Source organism: Akebia trifoliata, chromosome 6 (genome assembly GCF_017979445.1).
Source record: "Akebia trifoliata isolate Shusen 1 chromosome 6, ASM1797944v1, whole genome shotgun sequence".
NCBI classification, from domain to species: Eukaryota; Viridiplantae; Streptophyta; class Magnoliopsida; order Ranunculales; family Lardizabalaceae; genus Akebia; species Akebia trifoliata.
The window spans coordinates 18,850,583-18,875,812 of record NC_141380.1 but is presented as its reverse complement, the minus strand read 5'-3'; the positions used below and the strand labels follow the sequence as shown (position 1 = coordinate 18,875,812).

Here is a 25,230-nt window from a genome sequence, read left to right as displayed (position 1 = left end):
GGCTCAAGAAAGCAAAGGTCATTGACCTCGGAATGGAAATAAATTCCTAAAGAGATTCAAATAGAAGCCATCTTATCTCTAGAGGAACACAAGGGGATAATGAATTCTCTCAGAAATTTCAAAAGACTTGTTCGTGTGATCATATGAGGGTATGTTAGGTACAAGCTTGGGTGTTGTTCAACATGAAATTGATATTCGTCTATATCAATGGAATCAAAGAAGATATTATAAAATGTATCAGTGCTATCCTCACTACATCTTGAGTTGCAAATCACACATTATCCATTGATATGGGGATACTTTTTGAACTGATCTCTGATAATGGGTCGTAAATCATTACTCTGTGTTCAAAGTTGAAGATCCAGAAGCACAAATCATCCCCCTACCGTCTTCAGATCAATGGAACGGTTGAAGCAATTAGTAAGAGTCTCAAAACTATCATCAGGAAAATGTGTCAATCACATCGAGATTGGTCAGAAAAATTATCATTCACGCTATGGACATATCGAACTTCAATTCGGTCCTCTACTGATACTACTCCCTACTCCTTAGTATATAGCATGGAAGCAGTCTTGCCAGTTGAAATGGAAATTTCGTCTCTCAGGGTCTTGTTAGAAAATCATTTGTTAGAAACAGATTGGGTTCGTCAGCAGTATGAAGAATTAAACTTGATCGAAGAAAACGAGTTAAAGCCCTGTACCATGTGCAAGCTTATCTAAGAAGAGTTACCCGTGCAAAAATGTCAAAGCTCATCATTTACAAGTCAAGCATTTGATAAAAAGGTCAAAGCTCATCATTTACAAGTCAATGATTTAACTATCAGAGTTCAAAGAAAATTGAACACTTCTTCTCGACTATAGGAGAAAGTCTGAACCCAATCGGAGAAATTCATTCATTAAGGAAATACTGTCTAGAAAAGTCGTCAGACTTCAAGATCATGATGGAACCGAGTTACCAGAACCAACCAACCTTGACCAAATCAAACGGTACTACATTTAAGGAGGCCATCTTTGGCCGAATCAATTTTCCTGCTACCCAGTTCATTATCTCCTTTCTCAGCCCTTTGCAGCCTTTTCAAAAAAAAAATAAAAAATAAAATGATGCCTTTTTCTTTCTCAGCCCGATCACCTAACCTAGGGGAGGGAAGGTTCGAACTACGTTTTGGTCTGATCCCAAAATTCTGGGGTACGTAGGCAACTTGAGAAATTACTTCAGGCCCGACCACATCAAAATAAAAAAAATGTATTTTCCACACAATAAAAAAAATCAAGAAAAAAATTCAAAAGAAAAGAAATATCATTCAAAGTGGGAAAGAAAATTTAAAGAAAAAGAAATAATTTAAAAGGAAATGCCACACAAGGGGCATTTGGGTTTTTGAGCCTCAAAATCCCTTTCTTTTTTATACCCAGTCCTAAGCCTACCTATAAAAGTCCTCCTAAGTACCGTGCGAAAAGTCAAGGAAGATAGCAAAGCATGATCAGGCAGTAACTCCAGAAGTTCAGAGACAAAAAAATAAAAATAAAAATAAAAAGATAAAAAATGATGAAGCCTGCTAAGTTGAAAACCCGAAAAGGGCGACTTAGGCAAAAATTAAGGCAAGCTCGCTAGATCGAAAACCTGAAAAGGCGATCTAGGCAAAAGCTAGAGCAAGCTCGCTAGATTGAAAACCTGAAAAGGCGATCTAGGCAAAAGTTAGAGCAACAAAGAAAAATAGAAAAAGATCCCAAGCTGAGAGCGGTCCGAGCTGAAACATTAGAAGTCCGAATAACCAAGTTCAATACTTAGCTTAAGCCAGGCATAGACTCAGAAGCCACAAGTATCTTGTCTATGATCGATCTGAAAATGTTTACTTCCCCAAGTGAACCAAGGGGGATAAGGGTGAATTCTATGATGAAACTCGAAAGGAAATAATTTTGTACTCTTGAGCCTGATTCAAAACCTTCAATAAAATTAATCAAAATTAAAAGTTGAGTCTTTATTGCACTTGTGGTAATCAATTATTTCAAACCTTCATACAAGGGGCATTTTCTTTCTTTTTTAATGTAACTTTCCCCCCTTATACTAGGGGCATTTTTTTATGTGTTCAATTATTTTCAAGGCCATGGTCATTGTCAAACTAGAGGCATTTTGCTTTTGAGCAGTGAGATAATGAGAACCCCAAATTTAAGGTAACCCCTTGATAACAGTTTTTCAAAAAACTCTTGAGGTTCGAAAGAAATAAAAATTCAGGTTTTAAAACTTTTTGATAAATCCTTGAGGTTCAAACAAAAGCATTTCGGATCTCACATAGGAGATATAGCATTCTTTCAGTCTCCAGATTCTTTTCCAGATTCAATCATTCTTAGAATCAATCATTTCTCTTCCAAATTCATTATCTTCCAGATTTATTCGTTCTCCGGTTTGTTCTAATCAGATTTCTCCAAAATTCATTCATCCCTCTACTAGTTTTGCTCAGTTGCCGCCAAGGGTTATCTTGGATTTTGCTCAGATTCCGCCAAGGGTTATCTTGGATTTTGCTCAGTTGCCGCCAAGGGTTAACTTGGATTTTGCTCAGTTGCCGCCAAGGGTTATCTTGGATTTTGCTCAGTCTCCGCCAAGGGTTATCTTGGATTTTGCTCAGTCTCCCCCAAGGGTTATCTTGGATTTTGCTCAGTCTCCGCCAAGTGGATTTCGCTCAGTTGCCGCCAAGGGTTATCTTGGATTTTGCTCAGTCTCCGCCAAGGGTTATCTTGGATTTTGCTCAGTCTCCGCCAAGGGTTATCTTGGATTTTGCTCAGTTGCCGCCAAGGGTTATCTTGGATTTTGCTCAGTCTCCGCCAAGGGTTATCTTGGATTTTGCTCAGTCTCCGCCAAGGGTTATCTTGGATTTCGCTCAGTTGCCGTCAAGGGTTATCTTGGATTTTGCTCAGTCTCCGCCAAGGGTTATCTTGGATTTTGCTCAGTCTCCGCCAAGGGTTATCTTGGATTTTGCTCAGTTTCCGCCAAGGGTTATCTTGGATTTTGCTCAGTCTCCGCCAAGGGTTATCTTGGATTTTGCTCAGTTTCCGCCAAGGGTTATCTTGGATTTTGCTCAGTTGCCGCCAAGGGTTATCTTGGATTTTGCTCAGTCTCCGCCAAGGGTTATCTTGGATTTTGCTCAGTTGCCGCCAAGGGTTATCTTGGATTTTGCTCAGTTTCCGCCAAGGGTTATCTTGGATTTTGCTCAGATGCCGCCAAGGGTTATCTTGGATTTTGCTCAGTTTCCGCCGAGGGTTTTCTCGGAATTATGCTCAGATACCGCCGAGGGTTTTCTCGGAATTATGCTCAGATACCGCTGAGGGTTTTCTCGGAATTATGCTCAGATACCGCCAAGGGTTATTCTCGGAATTATGCTCAGATACCGCCGAGGGTTTTCTCGGAACTATGCTCAGATACCGTCGAGGGTTTTCTCGGAACTATGCTCAGATACCGCCGAGGGTTTTCTCGGAACTATGCTCAGATACCGCCAAGGGTTATCTTGGAACTATGCTCAGATACCACCGAGGGTTTTTCTCGGAATTATGCTCAGATACCGCCGAGGGTTTTCTCGGAACTATGCTCAGATACCGCCGAGGGTTTTCTCGGATCTATGCTCAGATACCGCCGAGGGTTTTCTCGGAACTATGCTCAGATACCGCCGAGGGTTTTCTCGGAACTATGCTCAGATACCGCCAAGGGTTATCTTGGAACTATGCTCAGATACCGCCGAGGGTTTTTCTCGGAATTATGCTCAGATACCACCGAGGGTTTTCTCGGAACTATGCTCAGATACCGCCGAGGGTTTTCTCGGAACTATGCTCAGATGTCGCCGAGGGTTTTCTCGGAACTATGCTCAGATACCGCCGAGGGTTTTCTCGGAATTATGCTCAGATACCGCCGAGGGTTTTCTCGGAACTATGCTCAGGAACTATGTCCAGATTATATTCAAATTATGCTCAGTTTATATTCAAATTATGCTCAGTTTATACTCAGATTATGCTAAATTTATGCTCAGGTTTTACTCAGTTTCACACAGTGCACACACTTGCACATTTGCACTTTTTAGTCAGGGAGAATTCTCTAAAATTCAAGGATCTGACACCGTCAGTGAGAGTTTGTGCTCAAGGACCTGACAACCTTTTAATTCGGGGAGAGCTTTACCCTCAAGGATCCGAACACCTTGACAAATTGCTAAATCAGGCTGCAAAATGAACTGTCACTAGCTTTGGCATTCAGATATCGCACTATCTACCAAAATAGATTTGCTATCTAGTTTGCTTCAACCCTCTGCCAAAGAGGGGCATCTGTAGACACCCCATTTTTGCATCCGCCTGATTAATCAACTCGTCAACCCGATCGCAAGGATTCCCAATGATGGATGTGTATTCCATTGCTTTACTTTGTTACCAGATTTGTTTCAGAAATCCAGATGAGGTATCTCGAATTGACAAAACCTTAGAAACCACGCTACGCTAGGAAAGTACGACCCCAGAAACATAGAAATCATCATCTTGCAGACCAAAAAGAAGCTTCACGATAAAAATCACTAAAAATTACCAAATTACCAAAATACCCCTAACCTCAAAACAACCTTAGAGCCTACGTTACGCTTAGGAAAACCCATTCGAACACATAAAATGACAAATTGGAACCAAATAAATCATTTCACCAATTTTAACAGAATTTGACAAAATTACGAAAATGCCCCTCATAAAGTTCACAACCATTTCACACAAAAAATTTCATAAATAACAAAAACTAATATTTCCATTGAATTCCTTACGAAAAACCGATTCTAAAACATCCTAGAACATTAAAAACTGACTTAAAATGTGAAAAGTCCTCTCCGGGGGCAAAACGGTAATTTCACAATTTTCATGATAAAAAATTCCGAAATTAATAAATAAAATATTAAATTATTAAATTTAAACATTAATGAAATTAATTTAAAATTTTGAACCTAAAAAATCGATCAATCGGACTTTCGGGTAAAATTGTTGAGGGTTCGAGGGATATTTCTTTAAGGACCCCTCCATTTGGGGGTCCAAAGAATTAAATAAATAATGGAGGGGCCTTCTCCAAAAATTAAAAGTAAATCAAGCAAGACTGAAGTCAAGGTATTAAAGTCAATCAAGTGAGACTGAAGTCAAAATTAAAGTCAATTAAGCAAGACTGAAGTCAAATATTAAAAGTCAATCAATTAAGACTAAAGTCAAAACATTAAAAGTCAATCAAATAAGACCAAAAGTCATAATAGAATTATAATTGATTAATAACTCTATCTAATAGAGTTCTAACATAAAAATAATTCTACCTAAAACAATTCTAATTAAAACACAATTCTACCTAAAACAAGTCAAATTAAAACACAACTCTAATTAAAAGATCTCTAATTAAACACTAACTCTATCCAAATCAACCCTTAAAAATATCTATAAATAGAGGTGCTCACACCCTATTTTCGTATCAAATAATAAATCCTAGGAGAAGTAGGTCTAGAAGCTCCCCTAGCCCCCCATAAACCCTAGTTTTGGAGCCCCAACTCCTTACCTAACATCCCCCCTTCAATTTTAGTCTAGAAAACGCTTAAAAGCCCTCCAAAAATACCCCCAAATCCGTAACAAACTTGAAGAGTTCAGATTCAGAAACAAGGAGATATCTTGATCTAGGAGATCCGAAGTCAAATCCGGAGACAGAACGAAGCAAGGGAGCACGGTACAAGGAGTTCTTTTGTCAGATCTGAGGGAACCAAGTCCTTGCAATCGGAAAGGTGAGTTTTTATTTTTATTTATTTTTATCTAGGTTTTAGCAATGTGATATATTTGGGAAGTTAGTAGAGACCGGCTTTGGCCAGGCGGGGTAGGTGCCTAACACCTTCCAACCCCGTAACTTGATCCTCGAATTCAGATTTTTATGGTAGATTAGTTATTTTTGTCCATGTTAGAGTCAGTTTGGTTCCTAGACCACAATAACTAGGTGGCGACTCCCAAACCTCAAGGGTCAAAAGTGGATCCGCGCACCCCGCGGATCGAGGGCGCTTTTAGGCTTACAATAGGTCAAAGGCTCAGGTCGCTCCAGCCTGGGTGCATCAACATACTTCTCAGAATCACCTGATCAGATGGTATTGATGCCCCCAGTTTGATATACCCTAAGGTACGTGACTGGAGTTGTGGGTTTCATGAATGACGTCGCGTCTCCGAAGAGACCAGGCCACGCACTAGTGCCACGTTGGCTAAATGGGACGTGTAAGTGAGTAAAGCGGTAAACGTGCATGTGGTGTGTGCAAAACAGGGTGGGGTGTGCCCGGGGCTTTTTCAAACAAATGGGCCCATGGATCCAATCAAACCAATCATTACAAAATGGATCGCAATAAAACACTATCCCAATCACATGAATATTTAATCGAGATCAACACTATTCGAATCACATGATTGATCCCAATCACATGAATATTTAATCGAGATCAACACTATTCGAATCACATGATTGAAAATACACATATCAAGCATATATCCATGTTAAAAGCAAACATTTAATCCGAAATATTTATTCATGTATTTTAATCAAGGGTCATTTTGGATGGTCCAAGATAATTCCGAATTTTAAGGCACATTGGATCGAAGATAAATGGATGATCGCTAGCATGGAGATCTAAAATCAAATAACCCCCTGCCCTTTTTTTTTTTTTTTAAAATCCTGAAGTTTAACCCACAAGTGGATTGTTATTGACACATCATCTTTTGCTAGTATCACCCAAATTTCCATGTAAATCAGTAAATAATTACTATGATCAAAGTAACATTAAAAGGAATTGGTGTGTCAATAACAACTCACATAGAAATCAGAATCTTTCTCTTTTAAACCATAGAGCGGGTTGCTAATTAATCATCTTACTTTTGCTACATTTGCCAGACATCCATGACCTTGTGGGTAAATCATATAAAACAAATGTGCGAGATTTCATCTACCCATAACACGTGAGATCACATTTTTGTTTTCTTTTTTTTTTTTAAAAAAAAAAAAAAATGGAAACGAATAGAAAACGAAGTGGCCGGTCCACTCAAACAATTATCAATCTTATCAAGATTGATTTAAACCAACTAGCTCAAAATTCAACTCCAAGTAAGATTGCTTTTGGAACGTGAACCAAACAACTAAATCGGGACTCACAAAACTGATTTCAGAAATTTGATTCCATTAAAATCTGTAATTTTCTCTCAATATTCAATATTGTAAGATCTGAAATTTCGAAAAAACTGATCAGATAAACGCATTAAAACTTAAACTTTCTGAATCAAACAACCATGAAAACCGAAAATCATTTTTCAAAACATGCTCCAATCGAACCAAAAATCGGAAGTGTGGCGATGAAACTCGGTTGCAAAGAAAAACTCAACCGCTGGAAGATGGAAAAGTAGAGGGAACTCAATTGCATTCCCTTTATGAATCCTCCTCTCGTGATTTCCAAAATCGGATTTAAAAAAAAAAAATTACACTGCTGCCATTAACGTCTCATTACAGCTCAAGATTGCAGTGGAAACTCTCCACAAACTCTAATGGCCACGGTTTCATTACCTTTGTTCGTTGAATACAACTTCTTGCTTCCATTTTGAAGACCCAAGAACAGAGGAAGAATCCATGAGTTTTCTGTAAAAAATTTGTCTTTTTTTCGATGGTCCAAGCGATAGATCAATTAGTTCTATGATCTAAACCGATCTGGTAGAGTTGTTTCTTCAACAAAATGAGACAAGATACAGATTTTTTTAAAAAATCTCTTCGTTGGGGACGATAAAATAAGATGTAAAAAAAAAATCTGCGAAAGAAACTCACCTTTGAGGACGCTGAAATCGTGTTTAAATCACTTGGGAAGATGATGTGTGAATAGAAACAAAAACAGTTTCGTTATTACACACCATTCCACACACACAAACGCTGTTATTGAGTTTGGTGTGTAAACCGAAAGTTAATGTCATTGTTCATGACACACCAACCCAATTTTGTTGACAGAACCTCAAACCGAAGCATTTTCCTCTCTTCTTTTTTTTTTTTAATTTTTATTTACAAAATTCCTCCTTTGCTGTCAATGCACAGCGCCACTTTCCAAAACTCCAAAAAAAATTATTTTATTTAAAAAAAAACTAATAACACATGTTTTTTTTTTTTTTTTTTTTTTTATAATTTTTAAAACACAAAACTGTCCAATGATTAATGGCACTCACCCTTAAAAAAAATCAAAATAAAAAATAAAAAAATAAAAAATAACAGAAAAAATAAAACTACACACGTAAAATTAAATGCCAATGGTCCACCAATCATCATATTATTTTCCATACAACCAACCATTCCGAAATCCTTCATTATTTAGGACCACGTTTGATAACCCTTGATTGACTCACAAGAATAGTATGTCGAAGCCGGATATTTAAAATCAAAACACATGCTCAATAATCGGGAAAAAAAAACAAATACGCAAATAATGAATAAACAAATATACAAAGAACAAATAAATAAAAAGAAACTAGGTTATTTTAGCGATACTCTCATACTTGGGGTTTTTCAAGTTTGATCCTCAATGTCCCCAGTGGAGTCGCTACTGAAAGCGCCCTCGATCCGCGGGGTGCGCGGATCCGCTTTTGACCCTTGAGGTTTGGGAGTCGCCACCTAGTTTAAGTCTAGGAACCATAAATGACTCTACAATGGATAAAAAAGAACTAATCTACATAGAAATTTGAATCCGGGGATCATGTTACGGGGTTGGAAGGTGTTAGGCACCAACCCCGCCCGGCCAATGCCGGTCTCTACTTATCCCAAATAGATCTACATCGCTAATGATAAACTAGATTTAAAAATAATAAAAATTTACCTTTGATCTGCAAAGGTGCTATTCCCTCAGATCTGAAAATAAACAGTTCCTTGTACCGTACTCCTTGCTTCGTTTTGTCTCCGGATCTGATTCCTGATCTCCGAGGCAAGGTGTCTCTTACTTGGATCTGGATCCTTTGAATTTGTGGTGGATTTTTGGGGTATTTTTGAGAGGTTTTTGGGTATTTTTTAGGCTAAAATCGGAGTAGGGGTCTTAGGGAAGGAGTTGGGGCTCCAAAATTAGGGTTTTGGGGAGGTTATGGAGGCTTCTTCACCTACTTTTCCTAGGGTTTTTTCTTTGATACGAAAATAGGGTGTGGAGGCTCCTATTTATAAAATTTTTAGAAGCATTTAGGGTTTGATTAGGGTTTCTTTTAGGGTTTCAATTAGGGTTTTGACTTAGTCTTTAGGGTTTTAGGGTTTTGACTTTAGTCTTATGAGATTGACTTGATTAGTTTTAGATTAGGGTTTGGATTTAGGGTTTTGACCTTAGTCTTATGAGATTGACTTGATTAATTTAGATTAGGGTTTTGATTTAGGGTTTTGACCTTGGTCTTATGAGATTGACTCGATTAGTACCTTGACTTCAGTCTTGCTTGATTGACTTTAATTTTGACTTCAGTCTCACTTGATTGACTTTAGTACCTTGATTTCAGTCTTGCTTGATTTACTTTTAATTTTTGGAGAACCCCCTTCTATTATATCTTTAATTCTTTGGACCCCCAAATGGAGGGGTCCTTAAAGAAATATCCCACGAACCCTCAACAATTTTGCCTGAGAGTCCAATTAATCGATTTTTTAGGTTCAACTTTTTAAATTAATTTCATTAATGTTTCACTTTAATTATTTAATGTTTTATTTATTAATTTCGAATTTTTTAATTATGAAAATTATGAAATTACCGTTTTGCCCTCGGAGAGGATTTTTTACGTTTTAAGTCATTTTTCAATGTTCCAGGATGTTTTGGAATCAGTTTTTCGTAAGGAATTTAATGGGAATGTTGGGTTTTGTCATTTATGAAGTTTTTGTATGAAATGATCGTGAACTTTATGAGGGGTATTTTCGTAATTTTGTCAAATTTTGTGAAAATTGGCGAAGTGGTTTACTTGGTTTCGATTTGTTGTTTTATGTGTTTGAACGGATTTTCCTAAGCGTAATGTAGGCTCTAAGGTTGTTTTGAGGTTAGGGGTATTTTGGCAATTTAATCATTTTTAGTGATTTTTATCGTGAAGCTTCTTTTTGGTTTGCAAGATGATGATTTCTATGTTTCTGGGGTTGTATTTTCCTAGCGTAGCGTGGTTTCTAAGTTTTGTCAGTTCGAGATACCTCATCCGGATTTCTGAAACATATCTGGTAACAAAATAAAGCATTGGAATAGACATCCATCATTGGGAACCTTTGGATCGGGTTGACGACTTGATTAATCAGGCGGATGCAAAAATGGGGTGTCTACAGAGTCACAACTGGAATCCAGGTCCATTCTTTTGTTATCTTTACTAGTGAACGTATATTGTAAAGGTGGTCGTATACGAGTGGAGTGTTATTTTGGGAATCACATGCACGCCTGATAGGCATAGACGAAGATAATTGGTCAGTGATCACTAACAATCTAGTAGTAATCGAACGTTCTGACACATCGAAAAGAGACAGATTGCTTATGGTCACGTCAAACAGGTCGCCTGAGCAGAATAAATAGTCACCAGTGTGGTAAGCGCAGTGACCGGCCACAAAATCATGAACTAAAAACCAGATTTATGTTGTAACATCATGTCCCGACTGGAAGCGATCCAGTCGTGAATCCCAACGCTCAAATTCCATTACTCCACCACTTGTATTATGTATCTGTGTTATATTTCGAATTATAAATTGAAAAGCATGTCTATTATTTCAATGTTGTCAACAGTATTTACATAAAATGCAAAATGTATAATGAGTATGGATGATTGAAGCTATGTGTACTTTTTAAACTGTTTAGCTGCTCATCCCTGACTATATGTACCAGTTAATAGTAGTTTCAATTGTAAAACTTGCATGTTACTCACCCTTTCCTTCCATGTCTTTTTAGTTGCAGAGCCTACAGTTGGTGAAGCGTGTGTTAAGCCATTAGCCGAGGAACATCTGGTCGGTTAGATCGACAACCAGAGTCCGTTACCTGGTAAGCATCATGACTACTTCTACTAGGAGTATGTTCATCCTAGGAGAGGTCTATGATTTTGGGGCCAACTGCTAGGTCTATGTTAGAGTGAGGAAAATTTTGTAATCCTGTATATCTTTATTACTTTCTGTGCAACTCTGACCTCGCTTTATGTTGTTCATAAAATTTTTCGTTTTCTTATTCATTGTGGATATGTTGCTTTATACAGGATTGTTTGGATTTGGTTTATCAGGTTCCATGAAACGCTTACATAAACAGATGAGACCATGAAGAAATTTCGAGGTGCCACCTAGTGCCTCGAGACGGTCTTGGGATTTGTGTTAACGCGTTTGGCGGGGTGCTACACATTTTAATCAAAGAAATTTGATTTTTGGAATCACCACGTGAATAAAAATCAGTGAGTTGATCCGATAATATTAATAGTCAATGAATTGATTTATTAATATCACAAGATTAGTGAGTCAATCCAATAATGTCAACGATCAATGAGTTGATCCATTAATGTCATCATCATCATCAACTAGGGTCCCATCATCATCAATTTCTATCAAAGGTGTTAAACGAATCTTACGGCTAAAATTTTCTCCAAATATTACATGATTCCTCGAAATCCGTACAAAAGGAAAATTATGAAAATTAAATTTCCCAAATTAACAATTTGCAATTATAAATTTTTCAGAATGAAATATTATGATTTTAGTAAGGTCACCAAATCAATGAAAAATTCGAATTTACATGAATCGTCAAATTCATGTAAACTATGATTTTTTCAAAACTTATCTTTATCATGTGAATTCTCTGAATTTTGTATAGTGGAATCCCACGATTGATAATGCTTACGTGGCATCAAATATTAGTGGATCAATTCGGTCACATCTTGAAAAGTATGAAATCGATTTTTATTGCCACATACACAAAAATCAGTGAGTCAACTCACATACCCATTTTATAGAAAAATTCGATTTTAAACTTCCATTGTACACAAAATCATTGAGTTGACTCATTAATGACACTTTATTGAAAAAATCTGATCTCAAACTTTCTATCTGCACAAAAAATCGGTGAAATTTTAATCAAAGAAATTTGATATTTTGAATCGCCACGTGCACCAAAATCAGTGAGTTAGCCCACACATTTTAATCAATGAAATTTGATTTTTTGAATCGTCACGTGTGCAAAAATCAGTGAGTTAACCCACACATTTTAATTAAAGAAATTTGATTTTTTGAATCGCCACGTACACCAAAATCAGTGAGTTAATCCGATAACATTAACAATCAATGAGTTGATCCATTAGTATCACAAGATCAGTGAGTTAATTCGATAATGTTAACGATCAATGAGTTGATCCATTAATGTCACAAAATCAGTGAGTTACTCTGATAATATTGAAAAAAAATCGATGAGTCGGCTCTCTAACTTTGTATAAAAATTAACTTGACCAATTTATCAACATTAAAAGTCAGTGAATCGACCCACTAATACTTGGAAAACTCGAAGATCGCTATTAGTACCATGTAAACTAAAAATCGTTGAATCAACTCGGATACATAAAAAGTTATGAAATCAATAATAAAATAAAATAAAATAAAAAACTTACTTTCATCGAATAATTTTTGGGATTCCTACAAAAGAATCTCGAAATAGTATGTGACGTCAAAAAATATAGGAAGAAGATAAGATGATGACCGGTGTGGGATGTAAACTAAAAATCGTTGAATCAACTCGGATACATAAAAAGTTATGAAATCAATAATAAAATAAAATAAAATAAAAAACTTACTTTCACCGAATAATTTTTGGGATTCCTACAAAAGAATCTCGAAATAGTATGTGACGTCAAAAAATATAGGAAGAAGATAAGATGATGACCGGTGTGGGATATACAATAAATCAGAGATGGAGTGTTTTCATCGAGTAAATGACGTCAAAGAGAGAGGTATTTTTGTAGGTGCTGTAGCAGTGAGTTAAATTGAAGGCTGTGAGTTGGTTAGAGGGCGTTAGAGGGTTGGTTGTGTGTGTACTATAATGGAGATGGGCACAACCATGTTTAACGGTAGATAATTTGATGATGGTATGGCTGTTGGAGAAGAATGTAAAGGAAAAAAAAAGTGATGAATGGGGGCTATTGCAAGTTAATGGAGAAGAAGTTTTAATGACAGAAAAATGTGATGAATGAGGGCTGTTGGAGAAGAGTTTTAATGGCAAAAAAAAACATGATGCTTTTACCTCTAGGATCCTTTCCAACTCTTCTGACAACAAAGCTAAAAAACCCTTCACTAACTCCTAATCCAATGTCAACCATGCCTATATAGCCAACATATCCGCCATACCATTTCAACCCCTAATTCGAACCAATGCTCATGAAAATTCAGGTAGAGCTTCCCCTCTACAGTTAACAAATTTAGGGATGACACTCACCGTAACCTTCCAGAAATTATTGAAAAAAGGGCTTCTTACCCCTCTCCAACTTCGACCTTTGCTAAAATCCCTTCCAGCTTCACATAACCCTAATCTCTTTTGTGAATTCCATCAAAACCCTGGTCATCATACTAATCGATGCATCTTTTTTCGCCATGCTATTCAAAACCTCATCGATGATATAAAAAAAGTCATCATACCTACCCCAACACTGCCAAATGTTACCACCCATCCACTACTTGTATATTTACCTCTACCAACACTGAATATGGTCTCCAATATCCAATTATCATTTGACCTAGTCTTTCTCATCTACCCTATCTGCGCCAAACCATCTAATTATCCCCTTGTCGTAGTAACTTTCACTGATGAGGTATATGCCACAAGCCATGAGCCATGTGATCTAGTCGAAGATGAAACATATTGTTTATCCCCACCTCAGTATGATAGCCCATCATATACTAGTTAACTCTTGGCACAAATGATCATGAAAATTCATTCTCTATAACAGATGAAAACCCTTACTTACTGGCCGAAGAAGACGAGCCATTTTCACTTTCTTGTGATGAAGTCAAGCACGTAACATTGGGAGATAAAGTCTTTAATCCACCGAAGCTTAGCGTTGACAACCCAGCAGCCCTGACAATAAAAGAAAAAGTGGATCCCATCAAGGAAACCATTGAAGAGGATGATGTCGTGATCAAACAGTTAAAAAAATAGGTGCCAACATTTCAATTTGGGATTTGCTCATGGCCTCCATAACTTCAATAGAGGTGTTTTTGAGATTTTTCGGAAGTCCGAAATTTATGAGGGGTATTTTCATCATTTTGTTGATTTTTTTGTAGATTTTTACAAATTTTAGCAGAAGGTTTCTTTCAGTCCCTACGTGATTATTTCTAAGTTTTGAGGCAATATAAAATTGTGTAAGGTTAACATAAGATCTAAGCAATACCTAAAAAAATTGGATAAAACTAAGTAAAATATGAGCATAAACTGAGTATAATCTAAGAAAAACCAAGCAAAATCTCAACGGGGTCTGAGCAAAATCTGAGAAGAATCTCGACAGAGTCTGAATAAAATGCGATAAGAATCTCGACAGGTCTGGACAATATTAGAGAATGATCTCAACGGGTTTGTGCAATATTCTAGAATGATCTTGATGGGTTTGTGCAATATTTGAGAAGAATCTCGGTTGGTCTGAACAAAATACGTAAAGAATCTCTGCGGGTCCAAGCAAAATCTGAGGCGGATCTGAGCAAAATCTGAAGCAGGTCTAAGTATATAATCTGAGACAAATCTCAATTGGTCTGAGCAAAATTTGAGAAAAAATAGAGTAAAATCCCACTCCAAAGGATCCATTTATTTATTTTAACAAAGAGTTGGATTTTATGAACGCCAAGTCAACATTTAACTTCCTTTAAACCTCAAGGGTTTTCAAAATTGCTATCGATAGGATAACCTTTAATTCTGGATTTTCCTTATCTTCTAGGGCTGAAATTGATCAGGCTTTAGAACAAAAATGACCTTATATTGGGGATAATTGAACATGTTTTGAAAAAACATACCCCTAATATAGATGGGAAATAAATATGCTTCCGAACAAAAGGAGAAGTACCCCTCAATATGAAAATTAGAAGTCTTTGATTACCTTAAGTGCAAATAAGGATTCATTTTTAATTTTGACTTTATTGAAGATCATGAGTCAGGCTCAACCGTTGGGACCAAATATTTACTTTTGAGATTCTGGCTCACTTAAAAAAGTAAAACTCTTCAGATGAATCATAAACAAAATACATGTCACTTCTGAGTCTTTTGCCTAGTTTAAGCTGAAGCTTGGTCATTCAAACTTCTAATGTTCTGACTCAGCTCATCTTTTCAGATTCTCAAATCGTCGGAGATTTTCTTTTGGCTGCTTTATCTTTTGCTTAGATTACCTTTTTAGGTTTTCAATCTAGCTAGCGTGCTCTAATTTCTACCTAGATCGCCTTATCAGATTTTCGATCTAGCGAGCTTACAATTATTCTTTACTCTACTTGTTGTCAAGACCGTCCTTTTGGATTTTCAACCTTGTGAGCTTGCCTTGATTTTTGCCCAAGTCGCCCTTTCGGGTTTTCAACTTAGCAGGCCCTTTTTTTTTATTCCCTTTTGAACTTTTGGAGTAACTGCTTGATTTTGTTTGCTATTTTCCTCGACCTTTTTGTGCGGTACTTAGGAGGACTTCCATAGGCGAGCCTAGGAGTAGGCTAAGAAAGAAGACTTGAGGCTCAAACCCAAATGCCCCTTGTGTGGCATACAATTTTTTTTATCTTTTTCTTAGGATTTTCTTCCTCATTTTGACAAAACAAAATTTCTTTGTCTTTGTATTTTATTTATTTATAGGGGAATATATTTATTATTATTATTTTTTGAATTGGTCAGGCTTGAAGTAATTACTCAGGTTGCCTATGTACCCCAAAATTTTTGGATTAGACAAAAATGTAGTTTGATCATTCCCTCTCATGGGTTAAGTGATCAGGCTGAGAAAAAAGAAAGCAAATATATTATTATTATTATTATTTACTTATTTATTTTTTTGAAAAAGGCTGCAAGGGGCTGAGAAAAGAGATATTTAACTGGGTAACAAGTAAAATGGTTCAACCGAAGATTGCTTCCTTAAATGTTGTATCGCTTGATCTGGTCAAGGTTTGTCAGTTCTAGTAATTCGATGCCATCGTGATCTTGGAGTTTGACAGCTTTCCCAAGCAGCACCTCTTTGATAATGAAGGGACCTCCCCAATTGGGCTTGAATTTAGCTCTGGATCGAAGACGGGTGCTCAATTTTCTTTAAATATAAGTTGATCCGATAATATTAGCAATCCATGAGTTGATCCATTAATATCACAAGATCGGTGAGTCAATCTGATAATGTTAATGATCAATGAATTGATCCATTAATGTCACGAAATCAGTGACTTGCTTCGATAATATTGAAAAAAAATCGATGAGTCAGCTCTTTAACTTTGTATAAAAATTAACTTAACCAATCTATCAACATTAAAAGTCAGTGAATTGATCCACTAATACTTCAGAAACTCGAAGATCGCTATTAGTACCACGTAAACCAAAATTTGTTGAATCAACTCGGATAAGATATCCAACTTAGGCATACGCACTTACTAAATTGGGTGTAAAGTGCGTAATCTTAAGCGTGCATAAATTTCTATGTCGAGCTATGACGAGTAAGGGGATGAAAAGACTAGAAACGGAAGGAATCAATAACAATACTCACAAGCCGTCGAGTTATTTGCGCTCATCATTAGGAATTCACAACAGTAGGTTTTAATTGAAATACTGCCAAGTGAACTTTGGAGTATGGGATGAAATTAAGACCTTTCAAATATTCCATTTTTGTGCGAAATTCAACAAATCATATAATATTTGGAAAAATATTAGCCATAAATTTGTTTAGCATATCCGATATAAATTGATAGTGATAGGACCCCATCTTGACTTTAGTCTCTGTCCATTAACCATAGGATAGTTTTGGATAGTAAAAATCGATCATCTTGATCGGGTGGGTTCAGTGCCTAACCCCTTTCGAAACTCATAACCTGAACCCTTACCCATTTGTCTTACTTGTAGACCAACCCGATCCATTTTGGAGTTATCTATGGTTCCTAGACCTAAACTAAGGGACGACTCCTAATTCCATTAAAATACCCCTTTTACCAATCGGACCTATTTATTATTTAGTGAAACTAGGTCGAGGCGATTTCACATAGTATTCCAGTTTTCGAGCTCACAAGAAAAATCTCTATAAATGCTTAAAATGTTAAAAAATGACATCAAAACAGTGTAAAAAGAGAATAGGAATGAGGCATAGAGAATGAAATTCTCCAGCAAAGTGAACAAAAGATTGTATGGACATAGTGAATATGCATTCTGCTAAGAAAGCAAATGTGTGTTTTCTATGAAAGTGAATGCTTGTTCGCAAAGAAAATGAATGCTCGTTTATTAAGAAAATGAATGAGCATTCGCTATGAAAGTGAACATACATAATGAATGCATTTGTTATGCATTCACTATGACATAGTTGTAGACACCCCCATTTGAACGGGCCCCCTACTCGAAAGGACCTAAAAATAGTAGTTTTTTAATAAAAATTGGCCAACGGGCCTCAAAAGCCCGAATCATTAAAATATGACATTTTATCAAAATTGAGGGCCCCTAAGACCCCCTATGGGTCTAGTGGGCCCACCCAAAAAGATTTGGTGTACCACCACCTTCACCGCTCCGCTTCTGAAACCCAAAATACTCGATTTTTAATAAAATTTACCAACGGGTCTAAAAAGCCCAATTTGTCAACACATGGTATTTTGATCAATCCATGATCCCCAAAATCCCTGAAAAGATAAATAAATACAAAATGAGACTTGGGATACCTGCCACCCTCCCTAACCTTCACCGTTCCACCTCCAAATCCGAAAAACCTAAGCCTACCTAAAGCCCACAAACCCTCAACACTCACAAAATATATTTCTCACCTTACCCAAACTTAATCCTACATCACCTAAAAATTGAAAACATACCCACCCTCCAAAAATCCATTCCAAAATGATCCTAACCAATCTCAAACAACCCACAACCTTTCATAACCTAAGCCCAATACACTAAAGGCCAACAAACTCTTATCCATATTAAAATCCACATCCAATCCATAACCCTAACCCATAAACCACTATCCATATCAACCAATCACCATCTTAACTACCAAAGATGACACATGTCATCACCCCCTCTCACCTCCATCATTGTTACCTACCCCCATCATCTTTTTCTAATAATCCATCTACCCACATCATCTATCTCCAAAATCATCTCAACCGATATCCTTTCCTAACCTACCCACCTCACCCTTTTTCTAACACAACCAACCACCACATCACAACCCATACCATAACCCATCACTTTTCTCTAAATACTCTACCAACTCACATCATAACCCATACCTCCCCTCATTATTTCTTATAAAAATCATTTTCACAAATCAAACCCATACCCCTTATCTTCAATCCAATACTCTTTCTCTCCAATCAATTCATCTAAATCACCTCATCTCTACTTCTTTATGCCACATGTCATCATCCTCTCAATCCTCCCAAAAATCCAAACACCTAATCCCTTACACAATCCATTCTCCTAAATCTAAATACCTCACCTCTTCAACCAACCTGACACACAATCCAACACCTAACTCCTTACACCCTCATTTTCTCCATCTCACATCACTCATCTCACCAAATACTTTACCCAAATGGATTGGGTAAGATCCAAACATAACTCACTTACATTCATTACATAACTACCCTCATTCCAATCATAAATTTCATACCCCCACCTTCAAAACCTATGCTATTCTCTACTCTCCCAACAATTTACCCCACTATATTACTAAATTAACTCCTAAACATCTATAAATACCCCTCTCCTCTTTCTAAAAATGGTGATCAATTCTCCCACCAAGTCTTACACGAAAAAAAGAAAAAAAGAATATACTCTCAATTCATCTTTATTCTCTACTCTCTTCTACTTTACTCTCAACTTTCTCACATTACTCTAAAATACATAGTCATATTTTATTAAGGACTCAAAGAAGAAGGCATAGAAGAAAAATAAGGAAGAAAAGAAGAAAGACATTAAGGCTTCAAGGTGGGACATACCCCCCTCTTTCTCCCCTCTCCATTTCCCCCTTCTACCTCTCATCTCACTTCTTTTTAATTTTTATTTTAGAAATCTTCTAAGATGTGATGTTCCCCCTCTTATATCTCCGGTAGATCGAACATCGAAAGTATAGGGGTTATAACCACTTTCAAAAATAAAATCGTTTTAAAACCCTCAAATCATTTTGTGGCAACCGACATTTACATTCTTCTCGACTCATGAGAATGGATCTATAATCGAAGCCAACACTTTTCAAAAATATGATTTTCAAGGCTAATGTCCATTAGGATCATCTCTTTCGATGAGATGATCCTTACGAGCTAAAGGCAATAGTAAATCCTTACTTAAGGTCCAAGTTATCGACATGTGGCACTTTATTCTATTCATAATTTTTTAATAAGAATTCGAATATCGGTTGCTACAAAACGATTTGAGGATTTTAAAATAATTTTATTTTTGAAGGTGGTTACAACCTATATACTTTCAACCGAAGTCAGATCTATTGGAGATAGGAGAAGGAGAACATCACATCTTAGAAGTTTTCTAAAAGAAAAATTAAAAATAAGTGAGAGGGGAGGTAAAAGGGGAAAATGGAGAGGGGAGAGAGGGGGGGGGGTATGTCCCACCTTGAAGCTTTAATGTCTTTCTTCTTTTTTTCCTTCTTCTTATTCTTATATGTCTTTTTCTTTGAGTCCTTAGTAAAATATGAATATGTCTTTTAGAGTAATGTGATAAGGTTGAGAATGAAATAGAAAAGAGTAGAGAATAGAGATGAGTTGAGAGTAGATTTTTTTGTGTGTAAGACTTGGAGGGAGAATTTGTCATCATTTTTGGAAGGGGATGGTGAAAGTACCCTCGATCCGTGGGGTACGCAGATCCATTTTTGACCTTTGAGGTTTGGGAGTCGCCACCTAATTATTACGGTCTAGGAACCGAATACTGACTCTAAAAAGGTAAATACTACTAATTTACAAAAGAAAAATACAGGTCTGGGGATCACGTTACAAGGTTGGAAGGTGTTAGGCACCAACCCCGTCCGGCAAACACCGGTCTCTACTAATTCCCAAATAAAATTACATTGTTAACAAGACTTAAATAATAATAAAAAAATAAAAATAGTTATCTTTTTAGAACACAACGGTTTTGCTCCCTCAGATCTGATAGAACAACTTCTTGTACAGTATTCCTCGCGTCGTTCTGTTGTCGGATCTGATTTCTGATCTCCAAGTTAAGGTATCTTCTTCTTGGATCTGTGAATATTTTAATTTTTTTTTATATAGATTTTAAAGTATTTTAGAAGGGTTTTTGAGTATTTTTTGAGCTAAAATTGGGGTATGGATGTTAGGTAAGGAGTTAGGGCTTTAAAATTAGGATTTTGGGGAGGCTAAGGAAGCTTTTTGACCTACTTTTCTTAGGATTTTTTTAGATATGAAAATAGGTTGTAGAGACCCCTATTTATAGATTTTTTTAAGTGCCTTTTAGATAGAGTTAGTGTTTAATTATAATTTTTTTAGAGAGAGTTATTGTTTATTTATGATTGTTTTAAATAGAGTTATTATTTAATTAGGATTGTTTTAAATAGAGTTATTATTTAATTAGAATTATATTAGGATTTTGAATTTTAGTCTTACTTGATTGACTTTAAGATCTTGACTTTAGTCTTACTTTATTGACTTTAGTCTTACTTGATTGACTTTAAGATTGACTTTAGTCTTACTTGATTGACTTTAAGATTTTAATTAAGATTTCACTTTACATTAATTAATATTTTAATTATTAATTTTAGAATTTTTAATTATTAAAATTGTAATATTATCATTTTACCTTCAGAGATGACTTTTTAGGTTTTAAGTCGATTTTCAATGTTCCAAGATGTTTTGGAATTAATTTTTTATAAGAAATTCAATGGGAATATTAATTTTTATCATTTATGAAATTTTTTGTACAAAATGGTCGTGAACTTGATGAGGGGCATTTTCATAATTTTGTCAAATTTTGTGAAAATTGGCCAAATGATTTATTTGATTTCGATTTGTTATTTTATGTGTTTGAAAGGATTTTCCTAAGCATAACGTAGGCTCTAGGGATGTTTTAAGATTAGGGGTATTTTGATAATTTGATCATTTTTTAGTAATTTTTATTGTAAATCTTCTTTTTGTTTGAAAAATGATGATTTCTAAGTTTTTTGGGTTATATTTTTTTAGCGTATCGTAGTTTCTATAGTTTTGTCAGTTCGAGATACCTCATCCGGATTTCTAAAATATATCTGCTAACAAAATAAAGTATTAGAATAAACATCCATCATTGGGAACCGTTGCAATCGGGTTGACGAGTTGATTAATCAAGCCAATATAAAAATGGGGTGTCTACAGATGCCCCTCTTTGGCAGAAGGTTGAAACAAACTAGATAGCAAATCTATTTTGGTAGATAGTGCGTTATCTAAATGCCAAAGATAGTGATAGTTCATTTTATAGCCTGATTTAGCAATTCATCTAGGCGTTCGGATCCTTGAGTGTAAAACTCTCTCCAAACTAAAAACTGTCAAGTCCTCAAGCGCAAGCTCTCACTGATGGCGTCATATCCTTGAATTTTAGAGAATTCTCCCTGATTAAAAAGTGGAAGTGTGAGTGTGTGTATTGTGTGAAACTGAGTAAAAATTGAGTAAAAAATGAGCATAAACTGAGCATAACCTGAGTAAAATCTGAGCATAAACTGTGCATAACTGAGCATAATTCCTAGAAAACCCCCAGCGGCATCTGAGCGTAATTCTTTGAAACCCTCGGTGGTATCTGAAAGTACCCTCTATCCGCGGGGTGCGCGGATCCGCTTTTGACCTTTAAGGTTTGGGAGTCGCCACCTAGTTATTACGGTCTAGGAACCGAACTTTGGCTCTAAAAGGCAAATAAACTAATCTACGAAAGAAAAATATGGGTCCGGGGATCACGTTATAGGATTGGAAGGTGTTAGGCACCAACCCCGCCCGACAAATACCGATTTCTACTAATTCCCAAATAAAACTGCATTGCTAATAAGAACTAAATAATAATATAAAAAAATAAAAATACTTACCTTTTTCGAACGCAACGATTTTGTTCCCTCAGATCTGATAGAATAATTCCTCTTATAATATTTTTCACTTTATTCTGTCTACGGATCTGATCTCTGAGCTCTGTGACAATGTATCTCTTTCTTAGATCTGGATTCTTCGGATTTGTTTATAGATTTCGAGGTGTTTTTGAAGGGCTTCTAGGTGTTTTTGAGCTAAAGTTGAGGTAGAGGTGTTAGATAAGGAGTTAGGACTTCAAAATTAAGGTCTATGCGAGGCTAGGGAAGCTTTTTGACTTACTTCTCAGAGGGTTTATTTTTTCATACGAAAATAGGGTGTGAGGACCTCTATTTATAGATTTTTTTAAGGGTTTCTTTAGATAGAATTAGTGTTTAAATAAAATTCTTTTAGTTAGAGTGGTATTTTAGTTAGAATTCTATTAGATAGAGTTGTATTTTAATTAGAATTATTTTAGGTAGAGTTATATTTTAGTTAGAACTCTATTAAATAGTGTTATTATTTAATTAGAGCTAAATTAGGGTTTTGACTTTTGATCTTATTTGATTGACTTTAAGATTTTGACTTTAGTCATAATTGATTGACTTTAATATCTTGACTTTAGAATTACTTAATTGACTTTAATTGACTTAATTGACTTTAATACCTTGACTTTAGTCTTTCTTGATTGACTTTAATTTTTTGGAGAACCCCCCTCTATTATATCTTTAATTCTTTGGACCCCCAAATGGAGGAGTCCTTGAAGAAATATCTTGGCAACCCTCAACAATTTTGCCTAAGAGCCTGATTGATCGATTTTTTTAGTTTAAAATTTTAAATTAATTTTATAAATGTTTCACTTTAATTATTTAATATTTTATTTATTAATTTAAAAATTTTTAATTATAAAAATTATGAAATTACCGTTTTACCCTCGGAGAGGACTTTTCGCGTTTGAAGTCGGTTTTTTATGTTTTAGGATGTTTTAGAATTGATTTTTCGTAAGGAATTCAATGAAAATATTGGTTTGTATCATTCATGAAATTTTTTGTGTGAAATGGTCGTGAACTTTATGAGGGGCATTTTCGTAATTTTGTCAAATTTTGTGAAAATTGGCGAAATGATTTATTTGGTTTCGATTTGTTGTTTTATGTGTTCGAAAGGATTTTTCTAAGCGTAACGTAAGCTCTAGCGATATTTTAAGGTTAGGGGTATTTTGGTAATTTGATCATTTTTAGGGATTTTTATCATGAAGTTTCTTTTTGTTTGAAAAATGATGATTTCTAAGCTTTTGAGGTTATATTTTCCTAGCGTAACGTGGTTTCTACAGTTTTGTTAATTTGAGATACCTAATTCGGATTTCTGAAATATATCTGATAACAAAATAAAGCTTTGGAATAATCATCCATCATTGTGAACCGTTGCAATCGGGTTGACGAGTTGATTAATCAGGCGAGGGCAAAAATGGGGTGTCTACAGATGCCCCTTTTTGACAGAGGGTTGAAGCAAACTTGATAGTAAATCTATTTTGGTAGATAGTGCGATATCCGAATGCCAAAGCTAGTGACAGTTCATTTTGCAGCCTGATTTAGCAATTCGTTGGGGCATTCGGATCCTTGAGCGTAAAACTCTCCTCGAACTAAAAGGTTGTCAGGTCATTGAGCGAGAACTCTCATTGACAATGTCAGATCCCTGAATTTTAAAGAATTCTCCTTGACTAAAAAGTGCAAGTGTGAGTGTGTGTATGTGTGAAACTAAGTAAAAACGTGTCAGGTCCTAGAGATCTTCTCTCACTGACAATAATGATTCAAAATTGAAATGTGCTTATGCAACAAAAGCAATCATGGCAAGGTTGAACAATGAGATAATTGGAGTCATAACAATGTAGGAACTTCGCTAAATCCTATTTGAAATTCTTTTATAGAGTTCGAAAAAGTATGAGTCTCGTTTATCGAACTCGAACCTATTGTAGCCACGCTTCTCGGGCTAAATAACTTAAACAATCCTGTTAATTCAATATGATTCAAACAAAGCTGGAGTCTCGTTTCTCTGACTTTGGCAAAGGTTTACAAGAACTTAAACAATCTTATTAAAATTTGAGTCTCATTTCTCAGACTCGAACTAAGGTTTATGGACACTTCAAAAAACCTATTCATTTTATGATTCAAAAAGTTGGAGTCTCGCTTCTCGGACTCGAACCTAGGTTTGTAGGCATTTCAAAAAGCCTACTCATTCTATGATTCAAAAAGTTGGAGTCTCGTTTCTCGGACTCGAAGTTAGGTTTGTAGGCACTTCAAAAAACCTACTCAATATATGATTCAAAAAGTTGGAGTCTTGTTTCTCGGACTTGAACTTAGGTTTGTAGGCACTTCAAAAATCCTACTCATTCTATGATTCAAAAAGTTTGAGTCTCATTTCTCGGACTCAAACTTAGGTTTGTAGGCACTTCAAAAAGCCTACTTAATCTATGATTCAAAAAGTTGGAGTCTCGTTTCTCGGACTCGAACTTAGGTTTGTAGGCACTTCAAAAAGCATACTCATTTTATGATTCAAAAAGTTGGAGTCTCGTTTCTCGGACTCGAACTTAGGTTTGTATGCACTTCAAAAAGTCTATTCATTCTATGATTCAAAAAGTTGGAGTCTCGTTTCTCAGACTCAAACTTAGGTTTGTAGGCACTTCAAAAAGCCTATTCATTCTATGATTCAAAAAGTTTGAGTCCCGTTTCTCGAACTTGAACTTACTAAATCATGTTTCTCGAGCTTAGATATAGAGGAACTTAAACAATCCTATTAATCGAGCTCAAAGTTTAAAAAATCGGGCCTTTATTGGCTTATCATGCATCTAGATTCATAATTGTCATTGGACTTCATTAGACTTTTAAATAAGATTTTCCTTTTTATCATGTGATTAAAAATAAAACTTTGGAATTAAATGACTTTCGAAAAATGCCCCTAGTTTAAAGGTTGGCTTTAACTGGAACTTGACTACGAGACTGATGGAATGGGTTACGCTTGAAAAATATGGACTTTGATGAATGACAGATAGAAGAA

General features: G+C 35.8%; 1 long non-coding RNA gene across 1 annotated transcript in view; it reads left to right on the top strand.

Moving 5' to 3' along the window:
* The window catches only part of LOC147400360 (uncharacterized), a 30,676-nt gene extending 19,482 nt beyond the window's left edge, over positions 1-11,194 (top strand). The window contains exon 2 of the long non-coding RNA XR_015178996.1: positions 10,925-11,194. This is a non-coding gene — a long non-coding RNA (uncharacterized LOC147400360). The remainder of the gene's footprint in view (positions 1-10,924) is intronic.
* The last annotated feature ends 14,036 nt before the right edge of the window (positions 11,195-25,230 follow it).